The following is an 18158-nucleotide window of genomic DNA, read 5'->3' on the forward strand; positions in this document are numbered from 1 at the left end:
AAACCCTTCTTGATCACCCAATGTAAAATCTCACATGATGCAGTATTTCATTTCTTCTTTCCCTGAATTGTTTGCCCTTAATATTTGTCCTCTCCAGAAAAAGGATCTTTTCTGCACAGCAAAAGAAACTATCATTAGAGTGAACAGACAACCTACAGAATGAGAGAATTTTTTTTTTTTTTCTAAATTATACTTTAAGTTCTGGGATCCATGGGCAGAATGTGCAGGTGTGTTATATAGGTATACATGTGCCATGGTGGTTCACTGCACCCATCAACCCGTCATCTGCGTTAGCCTTTTGGGAGAAAATTTTTGCAATCTATCTGTCTGACAAAGGTCTAATATCCAGAATCTACAAAGAACTTAAACAGATTTACAAGAAAAAACCCCATTAAAACGTTGGCAAAGGACATGAACAGATATTTCTCAAAAGAAGACATTTATGTAGCCAACAAACATATGAAAAAAAACTCAACATCACTGATCATTAGAGAAATGAAAATCAAAGCTACAATGAGAGACCATGTTGCACCAGTCAGAGTGGCAATTATTAAAAAGTAAAAAAAAAACAAAAACAAAAACAGATGTGGGCTGGGCACAGTAGCTCACACCTGTAATCCCAGCACTTTGGGAGGTCAAGGTGGGCGGATCATCTGAGGCCAGGAGTTCGAGACCAGCCTGGTGAAACCCCGTCTCTACTGAAAATACAAACAAATAAATAAAATAAAATGAAAATAAAAAATTAGCCGGGCGTGATTGTGGGTGCCTGTAATCACAGCTACTTGGGAGGCTGAGGCAGGAGAATCGCCTGAACCCAGGAGGCGGGGATTGCAGTGAGCTAAGATCATGCCACCGCACTCCAGGCTGGGCAACAGAGTGAGTGAGACTCTGTCTCAAAAACAAAAACAAAAAACAAAAAACAAAAACGCAGATGCTGGTGAGGTTGTGAAGAAAGAGGAATGATTTTACATTGTTGGTGGGAATCTAAATTAGTTCAGCCATTGTGGAAGACAGTGTGGCCTGTCTTCCACATACTGGGTCCTGTGGGGGAGGGGCATAAGGAAGGGCAGCATCAGGAAAAATATTATAGCTAATGCTTGCTGGGCTTAATACCTAGGTGATGGGTTGATAGGTGCAGCAAACCACCATGGCACATGTTTACCTATGTAACAAACCAGCACATCCTGCACATGTATTCCTGAACTTAATAAAATAAAATAAAATGAAATACAAAGAAGGATCTCTTTACAAGGGTTTGAGTGCAAGTGGTTTATTTGGGATGTGATTGCAGGAAGCCCAGTAGGGGAATGGGAGGGTGAGACAGGGAAAGGAAGGAAGCCAATTCAGGGTGTGTCAGTCAGCAGGTTACTGGACAGCTGGGATTCAGTCCTGCTGGGGATCTCTGGAAGCCTGCACAGTATGTCTTGGAGTTGCTACATGTGAGGCAAAAGGAAGCTGGAGTGTTTATCTACCCACTGTCATCACTCTGTGGTCAAAGGCTGCTGTGTGGGGGATAGGAGCTTTAAATGCCCAGTTCTTCCAGTCTCTGTGCTTGGATATGTGTCCTCCAGCTGTCAGAGAAAGCCTCCTGCTTTGCTTTGTAGTAGGAGCCCGGGGGTCAGGGTGGATGGGAATGGGGAGTCTCAAGGGAATTTGAGAAGGGCACTGATAGTATCTGCTAGAAAGCTTGTTATTCCCTAATGGACTGGGTGTTTTACTTGATTATCTCTATTGTGTCTGTCTCCCACTATCACATAAGCGTCACGAAGACAGACTTTTCTCTGTTTTGTTCACTGAGTAGTACTAGAAGCATGACCACTGGGTTATTCATTCAATATTTAATAATTATTATTTAGTGCCTACTCTGAGCCAGGCAAGAGTACTGCTCTCATACTCTTTGATGTTACGATCTCCAGCAGGCTAGGTAGATCTCTGCTGTTTTTGCAGCTAATTCTTAGCCTATATTGAGTCAAGAAATTAAAAGGGTAAAATGATAATTAGACAAATACTCTGCCATAATGCACATCTTTGGTAGCTAAATAAATAACCATGACAGCACGACCTCCTAGGCCAGAGAAAGATCAATAGGGTGTGGGAAAAATGCAAACAATAGGTTACAGTGCCTACTCTAACCCCAATTTGCATAGACAGTCTTCTTGCCGACAGGGTCTGGACACATGGAAACCCAAATCCAAAGCCTACCACTGGCCAATGACTGGATTCAGGTCTCAGGAAGTTGCAACCTTAGGATCATAATCAAGGGAAATACTTTTGCTTAAATTTGGCAAATTGCACAGATGAGTCATTGAGTTGTAATTAACACCTCTTCAAGTTCATTTTTAAAAACGATGTACAACTGTTAAATTACATTGCACTTGCCCTGAGCTTTTTTCCTGCTACTGATTTTTTTCCTATCTAAGTTTAGAATATTTATTTAAAAATATTTGGCCCACCTTTTCAGCTCATCAGTGTTCTCTTTCTGAGTCCCAGTTTTATCCCATCTAGCTTCCTATTATTTCTTAATTTACAAGCCAATGTTTAGTTCTCACTTATCTGCTCTATCCTTTGACTGTGATCCATCCAAAACTTACTCCACCCCATACCCATGCCCAAGCCCATATTCCTTACGAACACATTATAGATACAATTAATTATTGTTCTCAAAAACTATTGAGTCCTAGTGTATTTTAAAATTTCAATCAATAGGCAAATGAATTTTGATTACACATTATTTGTATGTAGCCATAACTCTTTTCTCTTCTATTAGTGGTGTTAATCAAGGATTGACCAGGCTGAAAACACTTTCAAGTTACATTTCTACAATTTCTACCTTTGAATTTTTTCTCTGTGGTCAAATCTGTAGGCTGTCAAAGGTATAGATAGACAGCCCATAGTTCTAGTAATCATTCTTGTTAACACTCTTTAGTGATGTTTCTAATGGGAGACTTTCCGGTATCCAGCACAAGAATATGTACTGTTTTTAAATCATTCATGGGAGCCTCTAGAGTGTTTCCCGAAGTGGGGGAGGAAATTTATTTATAAATGCAAATTTGAAACATTTTAAAGTTTAAAGCAGGGAGAAAAATTTAGAGATGTTTGTTTTATGTAAGCACATCTGGCTTGGTAATAAAACTTCAAGAAGAGGCAACTTAGGAGCTTTTGGTAAATTAGGTTATCATCTTTAAATAACATTTTCGAATATTATTTATCATGTGTTATTAAGCTAGGCATTGCATGAAGTAAGGTGGTCATAGCTAAATGCCTGCAGGAGAATTAAATGTGGTTTGGAAGCATCTGTACCCCAATATGTTAAAATTTACTAACAGCATCTGTGAGTACAATAACCAGTGTTACTGGGTCTCTTTTGTCCCAAAGATGGTATTTAGACCACAGCAATCAGCCAAATCATTAGGCCATGTGGGATCCACCAAGGCCTTGCCTGAGACCTTATTCTTTCCATTCCCAGAAGCAACCAACAGCAGTGGCACAAACATGCAAATGAACAAACCATGTGGTTCTGCAAACACTAAAAAATAGATTAGAAAAATAGAGAAAAAGCCTTTACATTATGTTAAAAATTAGGAACAACAAAATGTACATTTTAATGTATGAGCTCCCTTGGTATTCCATAAAGGTTTTCTCTCAAGTAAAATAATGCGCTTGCTGGTGTGATAAATTAGCAGACACCTTTTTCGGCGTGAAGTATTCCTGTATTGCAAATCACTGATTTTATTAGATGGTAGCACTAGCAGCAGTCTAATGCTGCCTCATGAAAAAATCCACAATAATTCAATCTAATTTTAATGATCCTGGAAAGTAATAGTAGATAGAAGAGTCTACTTGCTCATATTCCTAGTTTCTGGTCATGTCTGTGGAAGTGAATGTGATTCATAGACTTTTGTTGCTATTTTTTTTTTAACAATGGATAAAAACAACTCAGTTTATCTTCACCTGTCCAGTTCACACGTCATCTCTCTCCTCAGCATATTTCTTGCATCTTGTGTATGTTTACAGCTTGTTTACCTATTCATTTGGTTTCTAAGCTCGTTGGAGGAAGATCAAAACTAATTCAGTTGAACATTTAAGCCCTTTATAACTCTTCTGCATGGTAAAAATGCACATAATGGTTTACATTTTTGTTTTAGAGAATAATTGAAAACAATTGTAGAGAACATTCTCTTTGGGCATATAACTAGAAATATGAGGAGTCTCTAAGACAAATTAAAAAACGGATCGATGCCCGTCTTGGAGTAAACTGTAACTCTGTCTTATTTGCCTTCTCATTTCATTTGTTTACTGATATGTAAATATTTGTTCATGTGACACCTCCATTGTGTGAAAGTCATGCTATGTACCTGCTAGTGCAAACCCTCTGGGAATTCACAAGAGCTTAATGAGTTCTCTCAAATAGGTCTCTATCTTTTCTCTTTGACTGTAGGGAATGATTTATTCACCACAGGGTCAACATTGGAAAAGAACAGGACATTATTATATTTTTGTATGTTCTGATTCTTGTGTGTTGGGACCACTAGCTCCCCATCAATTAGACCATATGCATTTTTCAAATATCTCAGGATAAGAGAACATGCTACTTCTCAGGTTCCATAGTTGTTTAAATTACTTTTCTAGATACAGATAGTTATATTAGTTATATACAAAGTTATGTTATCAGAATATGTTCTTTGCCTGATTTTGCCCGTTTGAACTATCATTTACCAACAAAAACTGCAATTACTTTTGCACCAACCTAATATTTACTTTAATAAAATATTACTTGATCAGTTACCCATGTTTCTATTACTGTGCATTTTCTTGTACATATACTGTTAGTGTGATGTATATTTATTGGTGTACATTTTACCAGTATGAAGACTGGTATTATTCCTTTGTTTTGTTACATTTTATATTTATTTATTTATTTATTTAAGACAGAGTCTCGCTGTGTTACCCAGGCTGATATGCAGTGGCATGATCATGTCTCACTGCAGCCTCAACCTCCCAGGTTTAAGCAATCCTCCCACCTTAGCCTCCTGAGTAGCTGGAACTACAGGCACGTGCCACCACACCTGGCTAATTTTTGTATTTTTTTGTAGAGATGAGGTTTTGCCATGTTGTCCAGGCTGGGTTTGAATTCCTGGGCTCACACAATCTGCCTTCCTCAGCCTCCCAAAGTTCTGGGTTTACAGGCTTGAGCTCCTGTGCCCAGCCTGTTTTATTACATTTTAATGGCGTTAACCACCATTTGTGTCTGACGCAACTAAGAAATGTATCCTTTAATAGATATATAATACTTTGAAAGTAAGTGGTAACAAGAATTTCCTAAGAGAAAATCTGATTACTAGAATTGTAATAAAAAGGTCTGTTCAGTTTCCTCAGTGAGACTTAGAAAATACTCAGTCTGGAGAAACACAGATTGAAAGTAATGCAGAGTTTGCTTGTTACGTTTGCTTTATGGGTGTGCATACCTAGAACAGACTCTTTACCTGACTCATTGTTCTTGGAGGTTAGAGAGGCCACATTCTATTCTGATATATTGCATAATTACTGCTTCTACAGATATTGATGACCAGCCCTAGAAGTTTTTGTGTTTTCATGGGTCAGATTCCATCTATTTCTTTAGTCCTACATTCCTATACTTTTACAGTCAAATCTACTTGCTTCATCCCGTTGTTCCTCAGGTGGGTAAAAGACTTATTAATTCTCTAAAGATAGAGAGCATATTCCAGATATCCTGTTTATCTGCAAAATAACTGATTTGGACCATACCATATAATAATCTGCTCTCGAAAAACCAAAGAAGAAATAACTGTCTTAATTTATAAATTTTGGCTGATCTTTCTTGTGGCAGATGGAAATGTCAATAACCATTCGTAATCTCTCCAACTGAATTACAAAGAGTATTTTATTCTTAATTGGATTTTGCTTTCAAGTATGAAAATATCTTACTGCGGTACATGGTTTTTGCGGTTGTTGCTTTCCTCCTGAAATATCTGCTAGGACTTAGGCTTCAGGGTAGTTGACTCTTTATCTTCTCCAGCATATATCAGTACTGGTACTGATATCTCCAACACAGAGGCTCAGTCTCTCCAATCCCTAAGTCAAGCTTTAATTGATCCTGAGCAAGGTGGACCTTCTAATGGTGGACTTAGACTCTTGGGCAGGTGGGTAAAGAATTACTGGTGCAGCTGTAGTTTCTGTAACCTGTGTGGTTGGAGTATGCTTGAGTTGTCAGGTGGAGTTGGACTTTGGGGATATGCATGCTTTAATACACATACAATTCTTACCAAAATGGTTATTTCTTTTATAGGCTGATTTATCCTAATACTGGCATATTGCATTCTTCTGGACCACATTTTGAAATGCCCTCACTTGGATCCCTACTTCCAAGAGACCTAAGTTGCCTGGACATAAAGATAAGATAGAAGGAATCCAGTTGTCCAGAAGGTAGTAAAGACCATCTCTAGAGCATGTGGGGAAACTTTTTCTGGTTTGGCCTAGCCCATATCCACTCTCTGAATTCTTATACTCCTCCTTATACCTGTGATGTTTTCTAAATAATGAATAGCCTAACTTGGGAGGCAACTTGTACCCTACACTTGCTGTCTCTTTTCTATTTTTTAAAATAGAGGTGGGGTCTCACTATGTTGCCCAGGCTGGTCTCAAACTCCTGAGATCAAGTGATCCTCCTGCCTTGTCCCCCCAAAGTTCTAGGATTACAGGTGTGAGCCACCATGCCTGGGCATGTCTCTTAACTTTTCCTCAGTTTCTGAAGTTTTCCATAGCATTAGAGCAATACAGGCACTTTCCTGTCTATGATGTTGCGGTGGGAAGATGTTTAATAGCATTCCCAGGCATATATAAAACCACAAGGTAAGTTGGTTTAGTTTCCCAAAAGTCAAGCTATTATTTCCTAAAATTCTCCAGTTTAGCTTGGGCTCAGTGGGGGTAGTTCTGCTGCTCTACCTGGTGACCATTGGAGCTAGAGAGTATTTAAGATGGAGTGTTTGAGATGGATTCTTTCTAATATGTCTGTTGCCTCAGCTTCAAGGGCTGCGAAAGCTGGTGGTTAGCCAGGCATTTCTCTCTCTCTCCACATAGTCTCTCCATTAGGTAGCTGAATCTTTTTACGTGATGGCTCAGGACACCATCCTGAGCGTTCCAGGAGGACAAAACTCATTGTGAAAGTACTTACTAAACTTCTGTTTGCATGGTACTTGCTAATACCCCATTGGGCAAAGGAAGTCACATGCCCCAGCCTAAGGTCAATGTGGAAAGGACTTGAATACTGAAGACATGATTCTCTGGGAGTCACTAATGAAGTAATGTGTCATGAATTTTAAAGATGAAGCATGTAATTTCAAGATAACTTTACTCTTATGGTGGGGCCAGGACTCAACTATACTGGATAGTGCATTTCCTTTTTACTGTTGCTGAGAACCAGTCTAAGCCTGTTTAGTATGCACAACTATTAGCTTCTTTTTGGTATATCTTGGGAGTTGTTAATGATTGGAGGTAATGAGGGTTAATTACTCTCTCATAACCTTGTATCAGGTTACTAGGAAAGCAAGTCCCAGACCAAATTCTGCTATTCGCATAGAGTAGCATGTCTGAAAGCAGGCACAAAACAATCCTAAACTACTCTGTAAACATCATTTAGGGATCTAGCCTAGGGCTCTATTCCTAAGGATGTAGGTTCCAGAGCTCACTAGAATCTTACAACCTCTTTGTGTAAGCATGGAGAACATCCATAAAATATTTCTGATTTCCCAAATGAAAGCCGAATTTTTATCAATTAACCAGCCACAAATTCCACCAATAAAAACCAACATCTAACATTAGGCTGATTAGAAAAGCTCCAGCTTTGATGGAAGAAAATAATGACTAAAGACCTTTTAGTCTTTTCTAGTGTATGACCTTTCTAATAAAATTAGCTAATCATCCCTAGAGAGTAGATTTATGATCAGGGCAATATCCTGTAACAAGAGTGTAACTGTAACTGACACACAAAATCTATACTAAAGAATATTAAAATAAAGTGGGGATAAGTTGGTCAAAGGGTGCAAAGTTATAGTTACACATGATAAATAAATTCTGCTAATCTATTTTGCAGCAAGAGATTAGATACTAAATATTCTCCCCATAACAAGGATGATAAATATGTGAGGCAGTGCGTATATTAATTACTTTGATTTAATCATTTCACAATGTATACATATATCAAAACATCACTTTGTACACCATAAGCATATGCATTTTTAATTTGCCAATTATACCTTAATAAAGTTGGGGTAAAAAATTATAGATACCGTAATATGTGCCTTTAAGGATGCTTTGGTGGAAAAATTGGAGAAGCCTTCACCAACTTCACCAGAAAATTAGGACCTTGAGGATTATGCCTTGTGAATGAATTGCTTCCGAGAACAGATTGGAGGAGCCTTCACCAGCTTCACTAGAAAATTACGACCTTGAAGATTGTGTCTTATGGATGAATTGCTTCTGAGAACAGCAGCATCCCAGTTCTCAAGGAACTGTTTCCAAAACAAATCTAAGTTTCGTGCACATATGAAAAATCCATAATGTTAAAAACATTTTATAAAAATTTTCTTGTATTTTAATTGTTTATTTTCAAACACACACACAAGTAGAAGCTATACCCTTCACTCAGTTCAGTGACTATCAGTATATGACCACAATGCTTTATCTCTAACCCCCTGTCACTTTCCTCCCTGCTCTTTACACTAGATATGTTATTTAAAAGTAAATCCCAGATATAATGTCATTTCATCTCTAAGTACTTCAGTGTATATTTCTAACAAGGGATAAGAGTTCCCATTAGCCTAAGAATAATACTATTAATACACCTAAAAATGAACAATTCCTCCACGTTGTCAGTGTTCAAATGTCTCTGAATTATAAATGTGTATTCATAATTGCAGATGCTCCTTGACTTACAGCAGGGTTATGTCTTGGTAAATCCATCATACGTTGAAAATGTTTTAAGTCAAAAATGCATTTAATATACCTAATCTACTGAACATCATTGCTTAGCCTAGCTATGTGCTTAAATGTGCTTAGAACACTTACATAAGCCTGCAGTTGGGTAAAATCATTTAACACAAAACCTATTTTATAATGGTGTTTAATATCTCATGTAATTAATTGAGTACTGTTCTGAGAGTGAAAAACAGGATGGTTGTATGGGTACTGAAAGTATGGTTTCTACTCAATGCACACCAAAAAATCGTTAAGTCAGGGATCACCTGTAGTTTGATTCAGGACTCAAACAAGATTGCATTTGGTCGATATGTATCTTGGGCCCTTACACATCCTGCAAATTGGTAAATCCAGAGCAGGGTTTTTCAACCTCAGCACACTTATCAATTATTTGGATAATTATTTGTGGTTGGGGGACTGTTCTATATTCTAGGTTGTTTAGCAGCAACCCTGGCCTCTGTCTACTAGATGCCAATAGCACTGGCCTCCAGTGTGACAATGAAAAATGCCTTTAGACATTGCCTAATATGCCCTGGGGGCAAAATTGCCCCAGTTGAGAGCAACTGAATGGGATTTGATCCCATTTGTGTTTAATATTTTGTCAAAAATATTTCACCATTGATATTTCTTGTTGCATCACATTATAAGCACCTCTTTTTGATCATGGGTCCAAGTGCTGGCAACATGATTCATTCATGCCAAAGTTTCCCATTTATCTTTTTTTTTTTTTTTTTCCAGGCAGAGTCTCACTCTGTCACCCAGGCTGGAGTGCAGTGGCACGATCTCGGCTCACTGCAATCTCTGCTGCCCAGGTTCAAGTGATTTTCCTGCATTAGTCTCCCGAGTAGCTGAGATTACAGGCGCCTGCCACCATGCCCGACTAATTTTTGTAGTTTAGTAGAGATGGGATTTCACCATCTTGGCCAGGCTGGTCTTGAACTCCTGACCTCGTGATCCACCTGCCTCAGCCTCCCAAAGTGCTGGGATTACAGGCATGAACCACTGGGCCTGGCCAATTTCCCATTTATGCCAAAGGATTTAACAGCTGCTGATGATCATTGCCCAGATCGATTGTTTTATTAGGGATTTCAGGAGAGATTTTCTAATTTTATCTTCTTTCTTCACTTACTTTCTGAATTCTTCTATATAGAAGAACTTTTCTTCCTTAAGTATCTGATTACCATAAAATAATTTCTACAGGAGTGGGAGAATAAGTTTGGTTCATTCTCATTATTTATCATTTTTCTGAAAAATGAATTGGTGTCCAGTGAGTCTTTCTTTTAGTATAACTCTGAACTCATGGCTTTAAAAAATATATTTGATGCATTTTAATCCACTGTGATCATTATTTTTTTTTGATGCTCAAATTGCCCTGTGGGAAATAGGAGCCCCTTAAAGTTTGCTCTTGTCTCTTTGACAAGACCGTGGTCTTTAGTAAGTATTAAATTTTCTGGTATGACAAGGTGTTAGAGGATCATCTCACACAATTCACTTTTGTAGCCGTGAAGTCAGCTATTTTCCTAAGAAGTCTTGGTTTGTTTCACTGGGAGTTGTTATATAGAGATCATGATCTGTGTGCTAGGGGTGCTCGTTAATTTTGAGTTATTATTGCTTCTAGGTTTTTCTGGAGAATAGAGCTTGGAAGTAAGTTTTTCTTTAAAGGGAAAAATTCAATGAGTTCTCATTGATGTTTCTAATCAAATGTAGTATTGTAAAGATTTTTATTTAATTCCTTTGATATACCATTTGCATTTCATCTCTCTTACACTAAACATTTTATTTCTAACAACTTAATAATTACTTGTTTTTATTATAACAGATAAGTTTCAAAATAATATTATTATTAGTAACAATATAATTATTGAACATAGTTTAGGATTTCCTTGCAGTCATTTTTATTCTTAGGATATATACCTTTGGGGAGAGAGAGAGTGTTTCAAATTCATATGTTGAAACTTGATTACCAGTGTGATAATATTAAGGGTGGGACTATGTAAAGACACAGCGTTGATGTCCTCAGGAGGATGTAGCAACAGGGTGCCATCTTAGAAGTGAAGAGGAGCCCTCACCAGACACTGAACCTGTTGGCACCTTGATCATGAACTTCCCTGCCTTCCAAACTGTAAGAAATAAATTTCTATTATTTATAAATTACCCAGTCTCAGGTATTTTGTTACAGCAGCAGAAACAAACTAAGATAGCTTATCTGAGTTGGAGGGACACATTCAGACCATGGCAGAAGTCTCGCTTCCATCTCTGCCCCCTCCACTCTATTCCCTCCCTTTTCTTAAAGCATGCACCCTCCATGGAGGTGATACTCTTCCCAAGGGGGTAAAAGTTTGTTTGGGTGTTGTGTGAAAAACTTTTAGTAGTCATAATGGTTTGTGGCCCTCCAAATCTCAAAATTACCTAACGAAATCTTGTTTCTTAGTTTTTAATTTCTGTCATTAGAGAGAATTTAAACACTTCAGTTTTTCCTTCAGGAAGATGATAGAAGATTTAGAAGCACTGCTCTACAGGTGATCATCTTGTTATATTCAAGTATCCTTCCATTTAATCAAAATATGTTCATATAAGTAGGCATATGTACAAATATAAGGATTTGTATTTTTTTCTTTCTCAGATAAAAGGGACAAGCCTTATGCATGTGCATACACACTGTCCTGCCCTTGCTTTTTTTCACTTAACAACATATTTTGGAGAAAACTCTATGGCAAAATGATCCCCAGCTGAGAGTAATGCTGTATAACAGTACTGAGAGCTTTCTCGTTTCTTTTTACGGCAGCATCATACCATTTTGTGCAGGTACCATAGTTTATTCAAGCAGTAGCCTATTGATGGGCATTGAGTTGTTTCCAGTCTTTTGCTATTACAAAAGTGCTGCAATAAATGTCCTTATGCTTACTTATATCATTTTGCTTCTTTGCTAGTGTATCTTTGGTAGGATTCTTAAAAGTGGGATTGCTGAGTCAGTGTGTAAAAGTATATGTAATTTTTCTAGATATTGTCCGAATTCCCCTCCTTGGGGATTGATTGTACTTTACATTTCCAACAGCAAGATATAAGGGTGTCTGATTTTCCGTAGCCTCACTGCAGAGCATGTTGTTAAATATTTGGAATTTTGCCCATATGTTTAAGAGACACTTACTTTTCTTTTTCTGTGAACTGTATCATTTACCCATTTTTCTACAGGTATCTTCATATTCTTTTCTAACAGTTCTCTATTAGAGATATTAAGACTTGACAAATGATTTATGTTGCAGATCTTTCCCCAGAAACCTCCACAAAGGTTTGTGTTTGCCTTTTGATTTTACTTATGTTATATTATTTTTCAATGCAAAAGTTTCTTTTTTGTGTGTGATCAAATGTGTCCCTTTTCCTTTATCACGTCTGAATTTTAAGTCAAAGAAATTTTCTCCAGTTCCAGATAATGAAAGAGTAACCCATACTTTTCACTAATACTTATGTAGTTTATTCATTTATTTAACATTTAGATTCATTTGGAATTAATTCTGGCATTTAGTGTAAGAAATGACTCCAGTTTTATATTTTTATATGTAACTAACCAGATGTCCATTAGATAGTACATTTGTTCCCTACTGATTTGAGATGCTGCCTTTATAGCATTCTAAACTTCCATATTCAGTGTTGTATACTTTTGAATTTTAATTTATTTTTCTATTGATCTATCTACCAATTTGTATGCTTATACTGAAGGCTTCATGATATGTTTTAATATCTGTGGGGCTAGCCTCCCTTCCCCATTTATTTTTAATTGTTTCCATTGATATTATTGCTTGTTATTTCAAATAAGATATATAGTTAACTTGTCTAGCTCTGAGAAAAAAGTGATATATACAGGCATACTTTAGAGATATTGCAAGTTCAGTTCCAGACCACTACAATAAAGAGAATATCACAATAAAGGCAGTCACATGATTTTTTGGCTTCTCAGTGCATATAAAAGTTATGTTTACACTATAGTATAGTCTATTAAGTGTGCAATTGTATTATATCTGAATAAATAATGTATATTTCTTAATGAGAAAAAATACTACCATCTGAGCCTTCAGCACGTGGTAATCTTTTTGTCGGTGGAGGGTCTTGCCTCATTGTTGATGGCTGCTGACTGATCAGGGTGGTGGTTGATGAAGGTTGGGGCAGCTGTGCAATTTCTGAAAATAAGACAACAGTAAAGTTTGCTGCATTGATTGGCTCTTCTTTGATGAAAGATTTCTCTGTAGCATGCGATGCAGTTTGATAACATTTAACCCACAATAGAACTTTCATAATTAGAGTCAATCCTCTTAAACCCTGCCCCTGCTTTATCAACTACATTTATGAAATATTCTAAATCATTCCAATTTTAGTATATGTGCTGCCGAAGCGAGCACGAAATATTCTAAATCATTTGTTGTCATTTCAACAATGTTAACAGAATCTTCACCAGGAGTAGTTTCCATCTCAGGGAACCACTTTCTTTGTTCATCCATAAGAAGCAACTCCTCATCTCTTCAAGTTTTTATCGTGAAAGTGCAGCAATTCAGTCATATCTCCAGGCTCCCCTTCTATATAGTTCTCTGGCTACTTCCACCATATCTGCAGTGACTTCCTCCACGAAAGTCTTGAACCCTCAAAAATCATCCAGAAAGGTTGGAATCACCTTCTTCCAAACTACTATTAATGTTGATATTTTGTCCTTTCGGGAATCTGGAATGTTCTTAATGGTACTTAGAATGGTGAATTCTTTACAGAAGGTTTTCAATTTACTTTTCTAAGATCCGTCAGAGGAATCACTATGTATGGCAGCTCTAGCCTTTCAAAAAGTATTTCTTAAATATGAAGACTTGAAAGTTGCAATTACTCCTTGATCCATGGCCTGCAGAATGGATGTTGCATTAGCAGATGTAAAAACAACATTAATCTTCTTGTACATCTCCATAAGAACTCTTGGGTGACCAGGCACATTGTCAATAAACAGGGATATTTTGAAAGGAATTTTTTTTTCCTGAGTAATAGATCTCAAAATTGGGCTTAAAAATATTCAGTAAACCATGCTGTAAACAGATGTGCTGTCATCCAGGCTTTGTTTTTCCATTTATAGAGCACAGGAAGAGTAGATTTAGCATCATTCTTTTAAAATAAACTATATATGAATTTATTAATAATTTTATTAATAAATGTTATTTTATTTTAAAATAAAACTGATTTTACTAATACGTTTTATTAATAAACTTTATGTGAATAAAAGAACTTGAGACAATTTAGCTCAATTTTAATAAAATGTTTCCCAAGCATTACTTTGACCAGGTACCCAGGTTTAAGTTATGAACATTGACAGTGTCCATTATATAACCACACTTGAAGTTACTAAGGACTTAACCATTTTCTAGTATTAGCCTATTTTCTACACTGCTTTTCACATATATGCCCCTTAACAAATGTAATGTCTGTTACATTTATTGGTTTCTGACTGTTTCTGGAAAACTGCACTATGTATGAAGACCAATTTCCATGCTGGCATTGCATGCATCCAAATATTAATGCACAGAGGCACAGAATTAGAGCAACAAGAGAGCATATTTAAACACTAGCATGCTCCATTCCCCCGTTTATTGCTTATTTTGCTTAGTACTTCTTAAAACAAAAATAAGAATCTTGAATTCAACGTTCAACTGCCAAAGAAAGAATAACAGCAGGGCACATACTCAGGGCTTGAAATTGTAAGCACTAGCTGGTGCCATACACAGAGGACATTTATATATGCACACACACACACACACACACACATATACACATGTATATACATATATACACACACACATATACACACACACATATATATACACACACATATACACACACACAACCTTATTATCTAAAACTCTTCTCAACTAGGGCCTTCCAAACAAATTGGTAGCAACATGATTTATGTTGAAATATACACAATAAATAACAGTATGTTCTTTGGGAATTTAAGAACTCTGATTATCCAAATTTGAATTCAGGTCTGTAGGAAGTGAGAAGCTTGTACGAAGCAACTGTGCTACATTTCTGCTGCAGTTAGATTATTTTGGACAATTACACCTAAACTATCCTTGGTTTCATCCAGCAAAATGTATAGTGTACAAACAGGAAAGAATGCCAGCCAGTTAGGGGTTTAATAATGCATGATTTTTATTCTCTTGCTCTGAGAACTTGTATAAAAACATTTAAACTAAGAAAAATAACTCAAGATGTATGGACCTCTTGTGCTTTATAAAAGAAAAAAAGGTACCTACTAATTTGCTCAGATATAGCAGACTTAATGGTCCTATATTTTGAAAAGATTTTAAGAATGGTTTCTAATATAGGAGAGGGAAAACATCCACTATCCCTTTTCAGAATTTAAATGGAGGGCAGTAAACATTCTTTACACCCAAAACCTATGGCAGCAGTTCAGATTTGACCAAGGTAAATGTAGAATGGAGATGTTCTAAACACAGCTAGGACTCAGCAAGTCTAACACACTAAAATCATATGATTACATTTTAAAAGAAAATACACAACAACCAAATAGAAATTTTGAGATTTTTTTTTCATTTGAAGGTAATCTTAATGCTACTAAATTCACAAATGCTAATTTAAATACCCAATCCTATTTATCTAAAACATACATTGCAAACACACAGATATCTATTCTCTCCACATGTGAGCGCCCATTCATATCATGGTTTGGAAATGGGGAGAATAGATTCCCTTTAAACTGCAAGTTGGCAAGTCTTTCTTTACAGTTAACTTTAGCAACATTCATACAAAATAATAATTAACAATGATCTTTACTTGTTAACTCACAAGGAAACACCTTCAAAACTGCATTTTGTTAAAGTTTCTATACTAAAATGTAGAAAAACTGAACTACACAAATATTAAGTTAAAAATTCCTTAATTTTTTATTCTCATTACCACTACCACAATTTACAGGGCAATATACCTGATGTAATGAAAAGAAAAAGACAAAGACAAAGCTACAACAGCTAAAAGACCTCAGGAATGTACAGCTAATTGACACTACATTGCATTAACCAATAGCTCCACTTTGTGCAAACTGTGGCTATGACAGTCCTGAACAAGAAGGGTTTCCTGTTTAAGCTGCAGTAACTTTTCTGACTATGGATCATTGTTCCTTCTGTGGCAGATTTTTACAGTTCCTCTAATGCTTTTGGTGTGACTGTCTCAAAGTAACCTGCAGCTTTCCTGACAACTCCTCACTCTCTCTCTTGCTGAGAACTGTAGCCCTTTTCTGCTGTTTTTAGAACCTTCTGCTACCATATCCACCACTTCCAACACCAGATCCATAACCACCACCATAGGGACTGCCCGAGCTTCTTCCACCAAAACTGCCCTCTTTTATGGGTCCATAATTTGATTGTTGTTGTCCACTCTAATTTCCAAAATCATTATAGTTCCCACCACCACTATAGTTCCCACCACCAAAATTTCCTCCTTCATTGTGACCATCATATCCTCCACCACCGCCACCATATCGACCACCTTGGTTTCCATATTCTGGTCCACCACCACCCTAGCCCCCTCTACTACTATAACCAGGACCACTGTGGTAGTTGCCACCTTCACCTCCAAGTCCATTATATCCACCATCACCTCCTCCATAACTACCTCTGCTGCCACCTTCTCCACCCCTCTAGCCTCCTCTTCCACCAAAGTTTCCACCACAGCCAAAATTATCTCCAGATCTCCAGAGTTTCCTCCACAACCCGTAAAATTGACAGATCCACCTCCACGACCTCTCTGTGACCCAGCAGACTGCATCTCTTGTTTAGAAAGGGCCTTTTTCACTTCTCAGTTATGCCCATTATTAGTATGGTATTTCTGAACAACAATTTTATCAGCTGTATCATGATCATTAAAGTTACAAAAGCAAATCTTCTCTTTTTTCCACTCTGCCTATCTTCCATAACTTCTTATGGTTTCAATTTTGCCATACTTTTCAAAGTAGTCTCTCAAATTATATTCTTCTATATCTTCTTTAATACCACCAACAAAAATTTTCTTCACTGTTAGAACACCAGGCTTTACAGAATCCTCTGTAGAAACAGCTCTCTTTGGTTCCACTGAACTCCCATCAACCTTGTGTGGTTGAGTACACATTGCTGCATCCACCTCTTCAACACAAGAATAAGTCACAAAATCAAAGCCCCTGGAACATTTGGTTTGGGGGTCTCTTATTACCACACAATCTATCCGTGTGCCCCATTTCTCAAAATGTTCTCTTAAACTATCATCTGTAGTTTCACAGCTCAGATCACCAATAAACAGTTTTCTCAACTGCTCTGGTTCATTTGGATCATGGCCCTCCTCCCCCTGGCCACTGCGATGGCTGGAGTTGGGCTGGGGGTGACCTGGCAGTGGTTTTACTTCCATTTTGAGATATTTAGCATCATTCGTAAGGGCCCTAGGATTTTGGAATGGTAAATATGCTTCAACTTCAACCTACTAATTCAACCTGCTGTATTAGCTCCTAACAAGCGAGTCATCCTGTCCTTTGAAACTTTTAAGCCAAGCATTGACTACTGTCTCTAGCTGTAAAAGTCCTAGATGGTGTTTTCTTCCAATGGAAATCTGTTTCGTTTGCATTGTGTTATTCAGTGTCGCTACCTTCATCGATGATTTTGGCTAGATCTCCTGGATAAGTTGTTGCAGTTTGTGATTCGCACTTGCTGCTTCACTTTCCGCTTTTATGTTATTGAGACAATGTCTTTCCTTAAGCCTCATGAATCAACCTCTACTCTTTTGCTAGTTTCCAACTTTTCTTCTCCAGCTTCCTCACCTCTTCCAGCCCAGCCTTTGTAGAACTGAAGAGAGTTAGAGCCTTGTCCTGGATTAGGCCTTGGCTTAAGGAAATGTTGTGGCTGGTTTGATTGTCTACACAGACAGCTAAAACTTTCTCTAGATCAGCAAGAAGGCTGTTTCACATTCTTATTATTCCTGTGTACACTGGAGTAACACTTTTAATTTCTTTCAAGAACTTTTCCTTTGCGTTCGCAACCTGGCTAACTGTTTGGCAACAGAGGCCTATCTTTTGGCCTGTCTTGGCTTTCAACATGCCTTCCTCACTAAGCTTAATCGTTTCTAGCTTTTGATTTGAAGTGAGAGATGTGCAA

At 37.3% G+C, this 18158-nt stretch overlaps 1 pseudogene; it reads right to left on the minus strand.

The window, feature by feature from the left end:
• Positions 1–16074: 16074 nt before the first annotated feature.
• LOC106998331 (heterogeneous nuclear ribonucleoprotein A3 pseudogene) lies at positions 16075–17418 on the minus strand (annotated as a pseudogene).
• Between the last annotated feature and the right edge of the window lie 740 nt (positions 17419–18158).

This window comes from Macaca mulatta, chromosome 5, assembly GCF_049350105.2.
Source record: "Macaca mulatta isolate MMU2019108-1 chromosome 5, T2T-MMU8v2.0, whole genome shotgun sequence".
NCBI lineage: Eukaryota > Metazoa > Chordata > Mammalia > Primates > Cercopithecidae > Macaca > Macaca mulatta.